Source organism: Drosophila biarmipes, chromosome 2R (assembly GCF_025231255.1).
Source record: "Drosophila biarmipes strain raj3 chromosome 2R, RU_DBia_V1.1, whole genome shotgun sequence".
Taxonomy (NCBI): domain Eukaryota; kingdom Metazoa; phylum Arthropoda; class Insecta; order Diptera; family Drosophilidae; genus Drosophila; species Drosophila biarmipes.
In genome coordinates, this window is record NC_066615.1 from 11729147 (window position 1) to 11746570 (window position 17424).

Sequence of the window (17424 nt, forward strand, 5' to 3'; positions counted from 1 at the left end):
ATTTTTTTAAAGACCTCATTATACCAATGTAAGTAATCAAATTCTTAATTAACTCACTTTATTTTTAATGTTTTGGTATTTTGAAAAATTCTTAAAAACAACTTCATTTAACCCAAAGTAATGTTATACCATATATCATCCACACATACCATCTAGCACAATCCATCCACTCTTTGTAGACAATGTCAGGCCCTCAGTTCGCGTCAGTTTTGAGCATCATCGACATCATTGTCATAAAATTAACATTAAAGTGGCGAAGGGATCATAAAAATAAAAATGAAATCAACGTATTAACTACACGACACACACACACTCGCACTTACCACCCCTCGGACACCCACGCCATTACAGGGGATGAGGGGGAAACACAGGGATAAGCTCGGCTCACGCCACATGGAAAATGGAAAAGGCAACGAAATAAAATCAATTCAAATAAAAAGCATAAATACGACCACAGGAAATGAAAATGACGACGATGACTGCGGCAGAGCAGCCCAAGGGTGCGTGTCCGGTGGGCAGAAGGGGCTGCCAGGGGGTGGCTGGGGTGGAAAATGACAGAGGGAAAATGGGGGTGGAGATGGTGGGCGGGCAAACATGTAAGCGCACATTTTACGGCACAAGCATTTTCGCTTAATAAAATGTTAAGTGGGGGAGAAAAAGCGACAGACAAAAAGCAGCGACAGTTGATGAAGGGCAAAGGAAAAGCCAGGGGTGGTTGTGGGTGGTTGGGTGGGTGGGTTGCTGGCTGGTTGGGTGGGAGGCAAGCTCACCCAAAGGACGGACCAACTGACGAAATGACTGACAGGGCGCGGGGAGTCGAGTCTGACAGAGGCAGAGTCGTAAAATTATATTTACAACACAAACAAAGCTGTCGACAAGGCGTGGCACCAGGGGCGGCCTTCGTGGGGCGAGGGTGGAGGAGGGGCGGGCAAAAGGACGATGAAGCTCAACACAATGATAAGCATGAAGCAGATGAGAGACCCACACAGCGCGAAATATAACACTCTGAGTTGATAAAAAAATTCATCTTGAATAAAAAAAAATCGAAGATGAAAATATTGAACTACGTTTAATTTTAAGCCACCAAACTTAAATTGCTAACAGTTAAAATATCCTTTTTTTAAATATAATGGAATAAAACTTTATTTAGTTATCATATGATAAAGTCTTATCCAAAAAAGGTTTTTTTTAAAAATACTTAAACATAGGTAAAGGTAGATTTCATGGTGTTTTTTAAATCATAAAACATTTATAAAAAATAAGATCGTTGTACATTTGGAAGACTGATAATATAATACCCAATAATAAATAATAACAATTTAAAATGTTTCTTAGATACTCAAAAACCATATTTTCAGAACTATATTCTTATATTTCCAGTTAAACACCGTATCATCGAAATTTCTCCTCATGCACGCACAGTTAAAGCGAAAGAGATAGAGACACGCAGAGTGAAAGAGGGGGAGAAAGTAGCGCCAGCAAAAAGGACGACGCTTTGGTCGGACCCTCGCTTCGTTTGCTTTCACCCGGGGAAATGGGAAAGCGCGGGGAGTGGAGAGCAGGCGAGGAGGATAGCTGGGGCGAACAATTTCCCGCACTCAAAAAATAACAATGGCGCGTTGAAAATATCCGCTTCCGTTCAGAAAGCTACCAAAAGGAAAATACCCGACCAGAAAGAGACAGCGCGTCCGAAAAAAAGGAGATGGGGCCACAGATAGAGTCGTGGCAGCTGGGAAAATTTCGGGGCGGCGGGGTTTCCGAGCGGGCGCGGGGCACGTCACACTCCGAGAATTTAATTCAATTTGAGCACAATGAAATCATATTTTGCAACAAAATGTGGCAAAGTGGGAATGGGCACTGTCAAAATCACAGAGCGCAACGCTTTTCATGTCGCCCTCCTCCACAGTTGCCATAAGTACGAGTGACCAGCTCAAGGATGGGTTTTCGCCCCGAATATGTTGGCATTAATATTTATTTATCCGCCAGCTGAAGTGGCGCCCCTTTATTATTCATAAAGCGTCCTTGGGCGAGGGGCGGGCCGAGGGGCCGGGCCGGGCCGGGCCGGGCCGGTGCTGTTTAAATAGCGCATAAAATAATAATGGCTTCATTAGCATTCCCATTCGAATTCTATTTATTTGCCCACTTTTCAACGCACATAATTACATAATTTGCTCGGTGCGGGCGGAAGGACATAAATTTGCCCATACACACATGTAGGCCCAATCGATGTGCAACATTTTGGGGCAGAAACGAGTACAAACAAACGCCTCTTGGGGGATTATTTTCATTCTGACAGGCTACACATCCGTATGAACGTATCCATAAGTGGTGTACAGTGACTGTCATCAAAATTAGCTCTAAGATACATAATCGAAGCATTGCTTATCCAAATGTGTTTTAAAATTAAATTATAAATAAATTTCATTGTAGTGCTCAAAAAATGAAAGTATTTTAAAAATGATAATTAAAACGTTTTCTTGCTTAATAAATTATAAATAAGTAAATGTAATAAATAAATGTTTTATAAATAATAACTCAAAGATGTTGTATGGAATATTCAATACTTAAATTAAGATATTTTTTAAAAACTGTTTTTAAATGCAGAACTTTTATTGCTTACACGGAAAATATAGGCAAACATTATTAAATTTATAAATACAAACCAGAATATATAAATTAAAATCTGATACCTTTACTGACTATTTATTTTAAACACTAATCGCCTCTCAAAAAAGGAGCTCATTCATTAAAAACAAATTGCCGAAGAAAATCAAACATATATCGAGGTAATTGCCTTCCCAAGAAGACATTCGGTGTTCCTTTTTCTGCCCCCAACTGTAGGGGCAGGATTTGTGAGGCTTTTTGAGGTCCTCTGGTCCTTTGGCCAGGAACTGAGCCGTAAACTGAGGGCATGCAGTGGCAACGGACCATTCCGGAGTGAAATATTGCCAGCATTGACAAATGTTGTTTGCCTGAGCACCCTTGGGCCCAGGACGTGCGTGTCCTTCCCGCACACACACTCCCCCTTCCCCCACTTCACCACCTCCCCAGCCACCCAGCCACCCAACGTGCCACCACCCACTTCCTGTGTTTGTGTGTCAGCAATAAAATGAAAAATATTTGAACTCTTGCAAAAAGCGCACAAGGATATCAATTCCCCAAATGCCTTCGATGTGTGTATGCGTGCATAGTCAAATCCAACTAGAAATCACAATCACAGCAATAAAATTGAGGGAGCGTGCACGAATGCCAATGGAAAAACAAGGAGCAAACACTTTGCCCAAGTATATTTGGTTGCAGAGCACAAACAAGTTTTCCGGCAAAGGAAAAGCCATCGGGAGGCGACGCAGAGTGGCTGCCAGGAAAGGGATAAAAATATTATGAAACAGGGCTGGATTCGAAGGGGAAATCTGTAGCTGGGCTTTTTATTTGAATTTGTTCTTAGTGATTAAAAAATAAAAAATCTGCCTTATAATATGAAAATCAAATCCTTTAAGCCAGGTACATTTGCGATGACATTTCGAGATACAAATTGCTCTGTGAACTATAAAGATATTAAACTTACTTTGAAATCGTCTAGATTTTGTAGGCCCCCAAAAAGCAGACTATGATTTTATTACTTTTTAAGCCTATATTTGAGCAACACTTTTTTCTACCAATTTAAATTATAAATTTCCAATAAATTTTTAAGCTAACTCAGGGAGTTAATAATATATTTATGTATATATGTTTAAGGCCTTTTTTTATTTATAACTAGATGCTTAAATAAAGATATTAATAATCTTTTTGCAGACGCTCCTGCACAGAAACTTAGTCAAAGTGGAATTTATTTGCCTTTTGCTTCGATGAGTGCCAAAGGCAACTTTCAAAATGCTGATGACGATTTGAAAATGCCCATGTCCTGCGCTCCCACTTATGTACGTACAAATATGCATATTTACATATGCATTGTACATACAGAGGATACCTCTCGCCCATCATCGAAATAATAAGCCGGTGGCGCAGGAAGGCGAGAATTACCACTGTCAAAGTTACGCAAAGGTCAAATGGAACATTATGGCTTTATTTTGCGCCTAATAAATCTCATTATGTCATTATATGCTACCCACCACCCCCGCCACCCAACCGAACCACCCAAAAACAACAACAGCAAAAAAACGGCCGCAGGATGAGGTGGAGGCGGTGGTGAGGTGTGTGCGTGTGTGTTGGCCTGCGTGCGTGTGGTGAGAAGGTGAGAGACAATAAGAAGGAGAGGCAGCGCAACTACAACAATGGGCAAAGGCAACTGACTATAGGCGAACGACATGCCAATCAGTAATCAATCCTCAGGACCCCACCAAAAACAATTTGCAGAGGCATAGAGCAATAACAAGAGCAACAAAAACAGCGACAACAACAACCATGGACAAGTGAGAGACCACACGACGGCACTGTAAACAAATTGGAAAGAGATGAACATACATAACTGCGCAATATGGCGTCAGCAGAGCAAGAGAGCGGGAGAGGGAGCGCCAAAGAGCGCAAGAGCAAGAGCGAAAAGCCGCCATTAAAGAAATGCCGCTCAGAGAGCGCTTGTGTATGTGCATGGGAATGCCAGTGTGTGCGCGGCACAGCGTCTGAGTGTGTGTAGAAAACGCCGCAGGGTTGTCAGGCTCTGTTGAAAATAAAATCCAAAGCCGTGTTTATTAAAAAGAATTACCAAGTATATCATATTTAATTGTGTAATAGATAGGTGCGAAATGTTAGAACGCAAACCGAGTAAAAAAACCCCTCTGTAATAACCAAATTTTTACCGAAAAGAATTTGTTATTTTCGTTTGGCCGACCTGGCAACCCTGCGCGTTGCTAGCCAACTCTCGCCTCTCAATTTATGCGCGTTTGTACGCGTTGCTCCTTCGCTTCGTTCGGACAGCGCGGATAAAACGCCAAACAGAAAAACAAAAACATAAAAAACACTGAGCGGATCTATATTTAATTAAACAAAAACAACAAACAAGGATTTAAATCAGTGGAGAAAAGTAAGCAGAGTCAAAGTCGCTCCCCAGTGTCACTTTCGCCGTGTGTATTTTATTCAATTCAACAACAATAAGAAGTGTTGTTGCCCTCTCCCTCTCCGGCCGTATCGCGTTTCTGTGTGTGCGTGCCTCGGTGTGTTTCGTCGCGTTTCAAGCAATTAACCCAAAGCAGCGTAGAAATGCCAAAAACGCATTAAAAATTATTACTCGTCGTCGCTGTCTGTCATTCACAGCAGAGAGCAAAAAGGAAAAGAAAAGAGTAGAGTAACACAACAAGCAGAAGGAGAAGAGCGACAATCATACACAAGTGCTATTTGCCGCTACTCATAAAACAAATTACCCACTTGGGCCTGACTTGTGCGTGCGTTTGTATGTGTCTGTGTGTGAAAAGAGCAGCGTAATCATCATCACCAAAAAAAAGCATGAAAAAATACTACTAAAAAGTAGTAGTAAAAAAAAGAAAGGAAAAGGAGAGAGGAACCGAAATGAGAGTGTGGCACTGGCAATATGTTGCTGGCCATAAAAACAACAACAACAGCAACAGAAGCTCCATCAGTTGAATAGTACCGGAATAAAATTACTATACAGCCACTGCATGTGTATGCCTGTTTGTGTGCGTGTGTGTATTGCCCTCCCTCTTGCACTCGCTCTCGCTCCCTCCCGCTGCTGTGTATGTGCAAAGCTTTTTTTATGTTTCGCACAAACATTGCGGTAAAAGAACGCCGACAAACAACGAACTCGTCGACGCTTCGTCGCTCTCGCCAATTTCAGCGCGTGTGCAAGGTGAAGTCGCGTCGCGTCAGTCAGTCGGTCGTTTGGTCTCTCTCCTCGCCCTCTCCCCACCCCCTCGCTCCTCATGCGACCCGCTCTCTGTCGCTTTGTCGTGCAACAACTCCCCCGTGTATTTTTTTCTTCCTTTATGCCCCAAGCTCTGTTCACCGCCTCTCTATATATGTACGTCTGTATGTACAGGGTTGTGTGTGCGGTGGAGCAGCTTCTGTTCTGCCAAATCATACATACATATATACATGCTGAGAGAACGCAAAGGCAGCAGAGCTTGGACACGCGCTCTCCCTCTCTCTCTCGCTCTCTCCCTCCCTCGCCTTACTCAAAGTGCCGTTTTTTCGTGTATTTGTAGAGAAATAAAGAAGAAAAAAAACAACAACTAACCTCATAAAAAAGTTCATACATTTGTCGCAAAAAAAGAAGAAAAATAGAAAAGAAAAGCAAATGCAAAAAGTGTCAAAGAAGTGAAAAACAAGCAGAAGTAGCAGCAGCAGCAGCAGCAATAGAATCCAGAAGCGGAGGCAGCGAACAGCAGAAGGAAAAGCCAAGTTTGACTCTCTCGCTCCTTCTCGCTCTTACATAAATGGGAAATAATTCCTGAGATTGCGCTGCTAGGAAAATTTTGCGGATTTACATTTCACCTAGCGTTAGCTCCGGGAGCTGGGAGTTTGGGAGTTTCTTTTGTGGATTATTACGCCCTCTCGCGTGCTCTCTCCCTCACTCTCTCCCCACAAGCCCCACCACCCCCGCAATCGCTCACTGTGGGTGCGAGCAGGCCGGCGAGCTAAGGAATCATCACCTGCCCATCGCCCATCGCCACCCACCGCCCACTGCCGCCCCGTCCCCGCGCCCAATCTTCTTCTTGGATGCTGTCTATAAATCGGGAACGCGCATATCCAGAGCAGAAATTGCGACTTTTTTGGATTTATAAAAAGGTAAATTATTCTTTATTTATTCAATATGAATTTCTCGATTTTTTTTAAATCATTTTTTTATAGAAATTGTCTGAAATTAAGTTTTACCAAAAAACCCAAAAATTTCCTATAGATCTTGTCAAACTATTTCGCAGTTAAAAAAATATCTTAAGTTTGCTTAAAATATCCATCAGATACCCATGTTAGAGCTTACGTATCTTAAAGATACTGCCCAGTTGCTATCTCCCTCGCACGGCAGAGTTCCGAACAGCGCGCGAGACAGAGAGGGAACGAGAGCGCGCGAGCCTAAATTGATTTCCAGTTTGATTAATTACCGCTTGCCACTTACCGCTGCCGCATTTTACACAAGTATCTCGTGTAGACACACACAAGCAAACAATATTTTTTTCGAGTCAATGCCAATTAAGGCGTTTCAATCTAAGCCGATTTGTAATTAAATGGAGTTTTTGTTGCTGCTGTTATTTCGGGCGATTAGAAAATTGACAGGCCCGGTGTGTGTGTGTTTTTTATGTTACCTTTTTCAGATTTATTGAAGTGGATTTAATTTGGGTTTTTGTTCGGCCCCAATGGAATGGAATTTCGTTTTGCAAGCGTAATGTGGGAAGACAGGCGGAATTCGCGGGTCATCAGCGCCGAAGGGCGGGGGGTGTGCTGCTCAGGGGGTGCAAGTGGGTGGGGGTGGGGGTTGGGGCATGGGAATCGGAGTCGGAGTCGGAATCGGAATGGAAATGCGAATCGGAATCACGCTCGCCTAATGAAGCCTGCGGCGACGCGTCAAGCGAAACGAATGGCAAACAGCGAAAACGGCGAACGAGCAGCCGAACGATGGGCGATAAACAAAAGAGGCGGCGGGAGGGGGTGGTACTGGGTGGCGGGGGGTGGCGATGGGAGGGGAGGCCCCGGGCGTGTTTTGCATTTACTCGAATTATGAAAATGAACATCGCGTGTGTGGGTTTTCGGCCAGAATGTCTGATAAAGTCAAGTAAGAAAGTAGAAACGTAACAATGTTATTTATTTTAATTTCTTCAAGAAAAACTATAAAATAAATATGCTATCAGCATTTGTGATAACAATTTGTATTTACTCACAGCCGCATGACAAATAATTTGTCACAAAAAATATTAAGATTAAGGAATATAAAGAGAGGAATAGCAAATGAATGTTACTAATACTATGTTTTTAAATTATACCTAAATTAACAAGTAAAACATATCGTACTTAACGCTTTTGTTAAGAAAATGTCACTATTAACCGTTATATTCCACACTGTATATAGTTTTCTCCAACCAACCCCAAATGACTATAAATAAAGTGCCATAAAAATAACATTCGCTTAATGAGCTTCCAGTTGATTATTTTGCTTATCTGAGCAAATTTAAATTCCCAACTAATTCTGGAAGCGAAATCTCCGTCCACTTTATCTCAAGTTTATTCAAATTTGAGTTTATATCTCGTGCAGAGGAGCAGGGGAGGGTTGACGATTCCGTTTCGTTTGTTTGTTTGCTCGTTTTTCGATTTAATTAAGTAAACATTGCAGGCGCATTTCGAGTAAACATGCCAAAAGTGTTTATTTAAACAACTGTTTAGTCATAAATGCATAGATACACTTGCCGATACACACAGGGCCAGAGCAGCAGATACAGATACGCACACGCAGCTGCCATTAACCGACTATTAGGCAGCGCTCTCTTGGCCGGGTCATAACATTAAAATATTTTACACAAATGGCCGGGACAAAGTAAACCGCAGCGCTGGCCGGGCAGGGGGCTAAAAGTGCAGGGGGTGACGACGACGACTTGGCTTCCAGTGGCGCACACAATCGTGACGTTAACTTAGTTACGGTCATTAGCACCAGCAGCAGCGAGCGAGCTAAACTGAACCGCGCTCGTGTGTAGAACTGCAGCACATAGATATGGAAACGAGCCCGGGAACCGTTCCGTGCCAGCATACTCATATTCGTACATACATAATAATTTGTCACACTGTGCGCCGGTAAAAGTTGCCAGCAGTCGGCCAGATAGCCAGCCAGCCAACCCGTCAGATACAGTTGCGATTCGCATTGGAGAACTTTTAAGTAGCCTAATCGCACTAAGCTGGGGAATTTAAGTTTCTTGAGATATGAAACTAACGTTTAAAGGTCCCAAACAACAAGGTTTTAAGATAGAAGACTTTGGAATCTATGACGTGATGTTTAAATATTTGACAGAGTTGCACTAAGCTGGGGACTTGAGATAATGTTTTTGCTAAACCTAAGATTATTAGATATATGAAACTAATTTGTAAAACGGTTTTTGATAAGAAATAGAGGAACCTATCTATTAATATTTAATAATAGAACGAAAGGTCTAATTATTATAAGAGGAGCCCTTTTAAAATGTTCGAAAGGTTTTTTCCTTTTGTATGCAGACCTGCTAAAAATTTAAAATTAAATTTATAAAACAAATTTTTTTAAATCCCAATAAGAAACATTGGAACCTATGATTTGATTTATTATCCTGTGGCAATAGAAGATCCATAAAATGAGAAAGAAATAAGAAATTCTTAGTCAAGGAGCTTTTTTTTCTTGTCAGGGGCTTTCATCTTGCATTATCGTCCACACTAGCGTATGCCCACTGTAACCGCAACTGCCGCAGATGGCGGCCAACAATTGCAGCCAACAGCCACGTTAACCGACTTTGGTTTGCGCATTTTCTGAGAGCCCCAGCGTAATTGCCCGCTTGCTGGGGCTTTTCCTTCGGCTCGCCCGCTGCTCCCGCCCACAGCAAATGTGTCAATTGGCTGACAAAATATTATACGAATATAATTACAGTGTTCATAATTTGTAGCATGTGCCGGTGGTGTTGTTGCTGCCGCACTGGCTGTGTGCTCTCCTGCTTTTTAGCCAGCAGCAAAAGCAAAAACAAGGCAATCTGGCATTGGCCCCCGTGTGCAGACATTTATTTGTCCATTTGTCAGGGGGCAAACAGCAACGAACGCCGGAGCCAGAGCCAGAGCACCCCGCCTCGACTACTGTGGCCCCACCCGAAAGGCACGATTAGACTTAATTGATTTGTTCAATTTTCATAAAACGCCCCGACAGTGACAAACGTTTGTTAGTCGGTTCGGCTGGTTCGCCGGTTCTGTTGGCTTGTTCATTCGTTTTCCGCCTGTCCAACTGCCTATCTGTCCGCCCATGCGAATTAGCATCGAGCTCCAAGTTTGCCATTTCAATTTCCATGCCAGCAATGTGAAAATAGATTACATTACGTTTACTCTGCAGTGACAAGCGAGAGCCAAGGGAATACTCTGCACAAATTAAATTGAAATCGTTTAATTTCAGGGAATCCAATTCAAATTGATTCCATTTGCCCCAATAAAATATAACAACACGTTCTAAAAGGCTGTTGAAGCCTTTATTTAATTACTAATGTATAGAATTCCCAAATAGCATTTACTAAAATAGCTGCATTAGGTTACTCACTTAATTTTAAGCCGGTTTTATTCGTTTAGGAGCTGTGTGAAGTACAGGTTAATTCTGTGATTTATTTGCGCTGAGCCTTACCAAGATTAGATAAAGGGGGTGATATTATTTAAAGAAAAATGAAATATGAAATTAGCAACTCAAAAGAAAACCTAGCTTTCCACTTAAATTGACCATAAACTGTTTGAGGAAATATTATAAATCATTGAGACAACTAAAACTTGTACAAAGATTGTTGTCTTTTAATTAAAAAAACAATTGGTGATTTATGAATACTTTTAGACGTAATAAATCACAGAACTTCTATAAAAACAAGAAAAAACCTACGATAAGATACTAAAAACTTGTATGATTCCATAAGTCATGGAGTATAAGTGAAAGCCCCAATAAACTGAGATAACGAATACTATATAGTGGACAAGGAAATGAAGAAAAACTATAAGAACTACGAATATGCTTTCAGCAAAAACCATTAGCTGTCACAACGACAATAGCGCAAAATGTGTGCACCACTAAATCAAGTGAAACGAACCATAAATAAGCAATTCGAACTATTAATAAATTGCATTTAATTTGCAAATACGAACATTTTAAATGAGCCAAAAACAAGGGCAGCCGACTCGGTGGGGTATTTGGGGGATCGGGGGCTAATAACAAATAGCCGGCAATCAACAAGAGCGTCATTAAAAAAGCAAATTTCTGAACACGCTAAACACATGTAGGAAGGCAAGAACAACAATAAAATGGCAGGGGGCGGGGCGATGGGTGGCGGAGGGGGGTTCAAGCAGCAAGAACAACAACTACAGGGGCACGAAAGCGTTCAACGTTCACTAGATAATGTGGGCCAGCTACAACAACAAGAGCTGACGACGATGCAGAGGCAAAAGCCGAGAGATACACAAATATACAAAAACTTAATTCCCATCACGAGAAACGAAGCAAATTGATTGTGATGATGTTTTTCAAATGGACTTTGTAGGTTGTGGAGAGGGGAGTAGCGGGCGCTTTCAAATATGCATACATATGTATGAACAGTGTGTATCCGTGAGATACTGTATCTATGAGCCTGGGTGCCGCCTGCCAGCGGGTGTCGGATCGCGCAGTCAGCCATGTAAATGAATGCTTTTGATAATTAATTTATGCTGCCAGCCACAGGGCGGCCCCAACATGCAGATAAATTATATTAAATTCACACACACTCGCACAATATCAATTTGCATATTTTTTTTTGGCATGAGTAGAGGCCAAAAATGAAACAAAATGAAAGCTCAATAAAAAACCACATTTAATGTCATTTAAACACGTTTAATTTTATGCACATAAATGCGTATTTATTTCTCGCCGTGCGAATAACTCAATTTAAACTGGGCACAGAGGCGGCATCATCGGTGGGGCGACCTGTACAAATTCAATAAATAAGAACAATTAATTATAACGTGTAAATATAGCAATATCACATTGCGATAATCTCAATTAATATTTATTTTTTATGACACAGTATAAATAAAACGAAATGCAAGCCATTACTGATAAGCATTCGCCGCAGGCAGCGTAAACAAAAAACGGGGGAAAATAAAGTGAAATGCTATGAAGCTTCAAAAGTGCATTCAAATATTTCATAATTACAATATAAATGCATTCTTCTGCTGACATGGGTTTTCAATGTACTTTTTTATAGTCTAATTGCCATGGCATTCAAATAGTTATTTGTTTAAATGTGCATACAGTATTTGCTTTGTAAACACTCTAAGAAGTATCCAAACAAAAAGTATCTGATGGATACATTTTCAATTATCTTTATCGGAACACACTTAATGCTTAAAAAGAGCTAAAAAATGTAACTTTTTATTTATTTTTGGCTTGTTAACGCGTGCTAATTGAGCGCAAATACAAAAATTGTCTCGCAATTTGATAAACGAGCTAAAGTTTCCATAACAACAGCGAGCAAAAAAAAACTCGTGTAGATTTTGACTTGTTTATGTCTTATCTGAGTTGATATGCTGCTCAAATGGTTTCAGTTCTTTTTTTGAGACACACGCGCCGACAATTTTGTGGCCAAAAATAGCGAAAAACCCAATGGCGTCAACTAAATTTAGTTGGAAAACCGTAGCGAAATTACGGCGCCTGCGAAACTATATCATCCTATTTAGATTCGTTTGGGTCTTCCATACCGTAATGTGTGCCGAAAGGCATTAAATAAAATGTATCTATTGGTCATGCAAAGGTTTCCTCAGATGTTTTTCGTGTGTCCCATAAAACTCGCTCTGTTTATTTGCCTAGCGGCGGATTTTTTGTTGTCGTATTGCTCGTTTAAACGAGGGGTCTCTGAGGCTCGTAGTCCATCAAGCTGGCTGGTTTTGGCGAGTTTATTTGTTTGACTGGCGCGTCGCCTTCGACTCGACTCGACTCAGTTTTTTCTTCATTTTTCAGATATTTTTTTTTGTTATTTTCTAAATACCAGCTAAGCATTTGCAACCACCAACAACAATGAGAGCGCCCGCTGAGCCCAATGCTACTGAAGCTTTAGCCGCTTCCCCGACCGACTGCCCCCCGACTAGCTCAGCTCCCTCATATTTATTTTGATATCTTTTATGATTCTTTATTTGGCGGCTTTAGCTTCCCCGCAACGCAAATGAAACTCGCAGCGAGGTATCTTTTTTGTTGATTTATTTTCTGTGTGCACCTCCGCCGCCACCACCACTCATCTTTTGCCCCCTCCCCGTTGCTGGGGGAAAATGTAAATAACCGAGCCAAAGGAGAAGGCAACTTTATGGTCGAGATGGATGGATGGTTGGGCTGAGGCGAGGGCTCTCGACTCGCATAATGCTCCTCCATTTGGACGGCACAAAGGATGGGAATTATATAGAAATGTTAGGCATTGAGAGGTTCGTTTTGTGGATAGTTAGCAGGGATTTTCAAATTTATGGCACAAAAAATATACATTTCAGAGGACTTGGAAGCTGTGAAAATGCATTTCAAAGTGCCAAGAAAACCTGAGGATAAACAGTACTTTACTTAACACGAAACAAAGTAATTTGGCATAAATAATACAAAAAATTTAATAATATGAAAGCCTATATGCTCAGCCTATCTACCTTGCAATTACCCCTAAAAAAACTTAAACAAACATACACCTCCGGCTCGAAAACCCGCCGTCTGCTTGGTTAAGCTTTATGGTCATAAAAATATTATGCCATATATAATTCTGCTAGTGTGTGTTTTTTAAGTTTATTTCTTCTTAATTAATTTTTTATGTACCCACGTTTATTTTGGTTTTTGCCTATATATTTTAATTTATTTCTTTTTTTACATTTTTTTCGTTGGCTGGGTTCATTACAAAAGTTTCGCCGCAACAATATTTCATGTTTATTAATGGGGGCTTGTCTTTTGTAAATTGTTTAATTTTCTGCGATTTTTTTTGTGTAATTTACGTAAATTGCCTTTTGTGTATGCGGCATGATTACCGTCAATACACACAGATGGATTGATGTATATAATGGTGATTATCCACATGATTATAATGGGCATTTGCGTGATAATTGTGGGTATCGAGCAAAAATAAGATAAACTACCTGTCTCTTTCCGTCAATAAATTGCTTAATATGGCAGCCTGCAGACGATTTCTGTTTTCAATTTTTTTCCAACTTTATATACGAGTATATATTTTCGATTTATTTCTGCTGTCGTTTTGTGGTTGCATTAAATAATTATCATAATTTATAGGCGTGCTACAACAATTACAAACTGGAATGGCCGCCAAAAGGGGAGGGAAGGGGGCAACAAATTAGTTGCATTTCAATTGGCATAAACTCAAGTCGGCAGCTGTGGCTCGCTTCTAAATGATTAAGTCCAGCGAGAGGGGCACGAAAACAGGCTGCATTCCATAGACTTGCTCTATTGACAGGCGGTATCCGTTGGATACACACACTTGGCACTCTTGGGCTTATTAATGAGCGGCAATTTGATTTCATTTTCCAACTTCCAGTTTTGTGCTTCGCGCTAAAAGCGCTAAAAGAAACGATGGCAAGATAAACAGCATTCAACCCCGTGCTCCTTTTCCCCAGATTAATGAAGCTGGCATAAATCATGAAAAGCGCTGGAAAAAAGAGGGAGAACGACAAAAACAAATACAGTCGCAGTCGCAGGCCACTTTGCATATTTTAACAAATATTTATTTGGGGGCATGTCAATTTCACACTTGATTGCAGGCAGTAACTCAAACAGAACAAAGAAAATTAAAAACTTTGACTTGGCTCGAACAAAAGGTCCAATAAAGCTCATCTAAGCAGGGGACAGGCGATTAATGCACTTAAAATAAAGTTTTAATTTAAAACACAAGCTTAAAAAATAATAAAGGTTATAATCGGATAATAGTTAAAAATAATACATAGGCTGCACAAAATATTCATATTAATGGAATATTTAAGAATATTTCAAAAAATAATAAAGTAGTAGCTACTACTTTATTAAAATAAACATTTTCAAATGTAATTTGGTATTCAAGCAATTATATTTTACTTTAAACCCACCGTTTTCTCGTCGTGTGCGTTTGTGTAATAAATCGCGTGCCGTTTTTAACACTTTGACGTGCACAATTGAAAATTGCGAAATGGCTTTTTGCTTGTTGCGCTCTGCACGGCCTCCCATTTTCCCCCCGTTTTTCGCCCAACTGAAAAAGCAAATTAGCTGCAACATTTTTCTTTCCTTTGCATTTTGCAAAGTGAGAAGAAACACTTGAGGCAAAGCCAAGTAAAACGAGAAACAAAAAAAAAAAGAAAACAAAACCCACCGAACAATGCCAAAAAGGCTGCGAAAACAGACACCTTAGCTCTTGTGTTAGACCGTTTTTGTGTGTAGTTTCTGTTTGCCAATTGCAATCGCCTTTTAGTTATTTTTGTGCATATTATTTACTATTTACAAAGATCAGTGCGGCAAGGAAAATGCGAAGAATAGATACAAAGCATTTGCAAATAAGTTGAACAAATATTTTCTCATTAAACTCGTTTATGGCCATCAGCATTTTTCGAACTTCTTGAGGGGATACACAGACACCCCGAGTACACTCTGTATTTGTTATGCTGTGAAAGCAAATAAAATACATTTTCTATCTGTCTATCTCATTTCGCACTAATAAATTTACCGACTGCCACACGAGAAACGGCAAATTGTTGCCACAAATGGGAGCAGCAGCTGCCGTCGAAAATTACACTTGGGAATAATACGAAAATATTTAAAAATGTCAAAAGATACAGGTTTTGAGTACACTTTTTAAGGAACCTTCAAGATGAAAAAGTATCCCTTTTCAACACTGTTTTGTGAGACTATAATTCTCAACTAGTTATAGCGCTGCTTGCTAGATAAGTTTTTACGTTTGACAGTGCTTGTTTTCAAGTGTATCTTCGTGCAAAACGAGATTAGGTTTAATGAAAACGACCGCTTGTGCAGCTGACTCCGGCGGTGTTAATTTTTCCGTCTTTTTTCGTGGCTGTTGCAACTGTTTGCTCACCACCGCCCGGCAGCTCCATAAAAACGCTGAGAAATTTGTTGCATGCTGCGTGCGTGCAGCCCAACTAGCTAAACTTGCAACTTGTTTCACAGCATGCCACGAATTTATGCACGCTGCCCCCTTTTTCTCCCCTGCTCAACACTTAACCGAATTAGTTTCAATTGCACATTTTTCAAATGCCTCGTGGAAGTTTTTTGTTTTTTTTCCTGTTTCTTTTTTGTTTCTGTATCTTTTTCGACTTTCCGAACAAAGCCAAAAAGCAAACCAGTTAACAACGAAAGCAACTTGTCTTGGATTTGCCTCGATCCGAAACGATTTCTTTCTCTGTCGCGGATCGGATTACAATTTGTTGGTCAAGTGGAGCGGGAGAATGTGGCGCGGTGAAGTCTGCCGGCAATTAATCACCATGCAATCGCCAATTATTCGATTCCAGTTTGTTTACAGTTTTTGTTTAGCTTTTAATGCTCTTTTAATGGCATTAAAAAGTGTTTCCGGTTTTTAGGATGCCTAATTAATCCAGAATGCTCGATGTGCAGAGCACAAAAGACACATTAGCATGCTGGAGAAAAAATCAACGGGTTCTTTAATGCATGGATCCTAAAATTAAAATGTTTTAGCGATGATGTCTGGAGTGTTAAATGTACTGTGATGATAAAATCGAACAAAATTAAATTTCAAAAATTTTCTATATCTTTAATATACATTATAATATACGTTATACATAACTCGAAAGTGCTTTTTTGAAAATGAATTCCCTATAGATTAATTTAACTGGCACAAAGAACTTACATCCTAAGCCGGCGATATATACAAATAAATACGTATTTAAAATGTTATAAACTTTGTGGCTGAGACTTACAAATGTTTCCCTTCACACTCTTTGTGGATTTTGCCTGGCTCTGCCTTGCTGGCCACAGTTTTCATCCAAGTCCGCCACTGGAGTTGAGTTTCTGGTTCTGGGGAGTCGGGTTTTGTGGGGATTCGCGGAGACACATAACATGGCAAGGGCTCCACACTCCGCACAGATATCCCCATAAAACTTGCAACTCTGCAAGGAGCAACTTCTCCGCGACGAGGAGAAAAATCGAGCCGGAGTGGAAAAAACTTTGTCGTTTATATTTCGCTTCCCATTTGCCAGTCCTCTTGCTGTTGCATCCACTTTTGTTTAATATTAATGTTTAGCCCCACTCCCCAGATGATTTCTTCTCGTTTTTGTTTTTTATTTTTGTTTTTTGCCTTTGTTTGTTTTGTATTTCATGCCACGTTCCTGGGTTCTGTGCAAAAATAATTCTCTTGTTCTGGCTTGTTGTTTTTTTCTGATTTTTTCTCGTCGAGTTTCTTTTTCAATCCAACTCCCCTGGCGTTCTATCCCCCAAAACCCCCAACCCGCCCGAACTTCTTGGTCCGAATTGTTTGTGCTTGCTCATGCGAAATGTTTTTGCTGGATTGTGCGAGTGTGTTTTCAGTTGCCCGCTTCTTTTATTAATTCTTGCCTCATTTTCGAGAGCATAAAATGTGGATTGTATTTGTTAATTCATTATTTTTCCCGCTGCTGTTTTTGTTCTTGGCTTTTCCGCGAAGTGACCGCATTTCCCCAGTCGGTTTTTCCAACGCTCAACTATTTATGCTTCCTATACAGTCGAACTTGGGCGAGAAATTATGTTTAAATGGTTTCTATTCTGCGGAAAACTTTTATGGGTTTTAAAGAAGTTGTAGCAAACAA

At 40.4% G+C, this 17424-nt stretch overlaps 1 protein-coding gene across 2 annotated transcripts in view; it reads left to right on the forward strand.

Moving 5' to 3' along the window:
- The first annotated feature begins 4884 nt into the window (after positions 1–4884).
- The window catches only part of LOC108029977 (pneumococcal serine-rich repeat protein), an 85694-nt gene continuing 73154 nt past the window's right edge, over positions 4885–17424 (forward strand). Inside the window, exons 1-2 of one of the 2 annotated variants that reach the window (XM_017102482.3) lie at positions 4885–5017; positions 6153–6735. The gene's annotated coding sequence lies outside the window, so the exon portion shown is untranslated. Of the gene's footprint in view, positions 5058–6152; positions 6736–17424 lie in introns of both variants that reach the window. The other variant, XM_050887319.1, reaches the window with a different exon arrangement.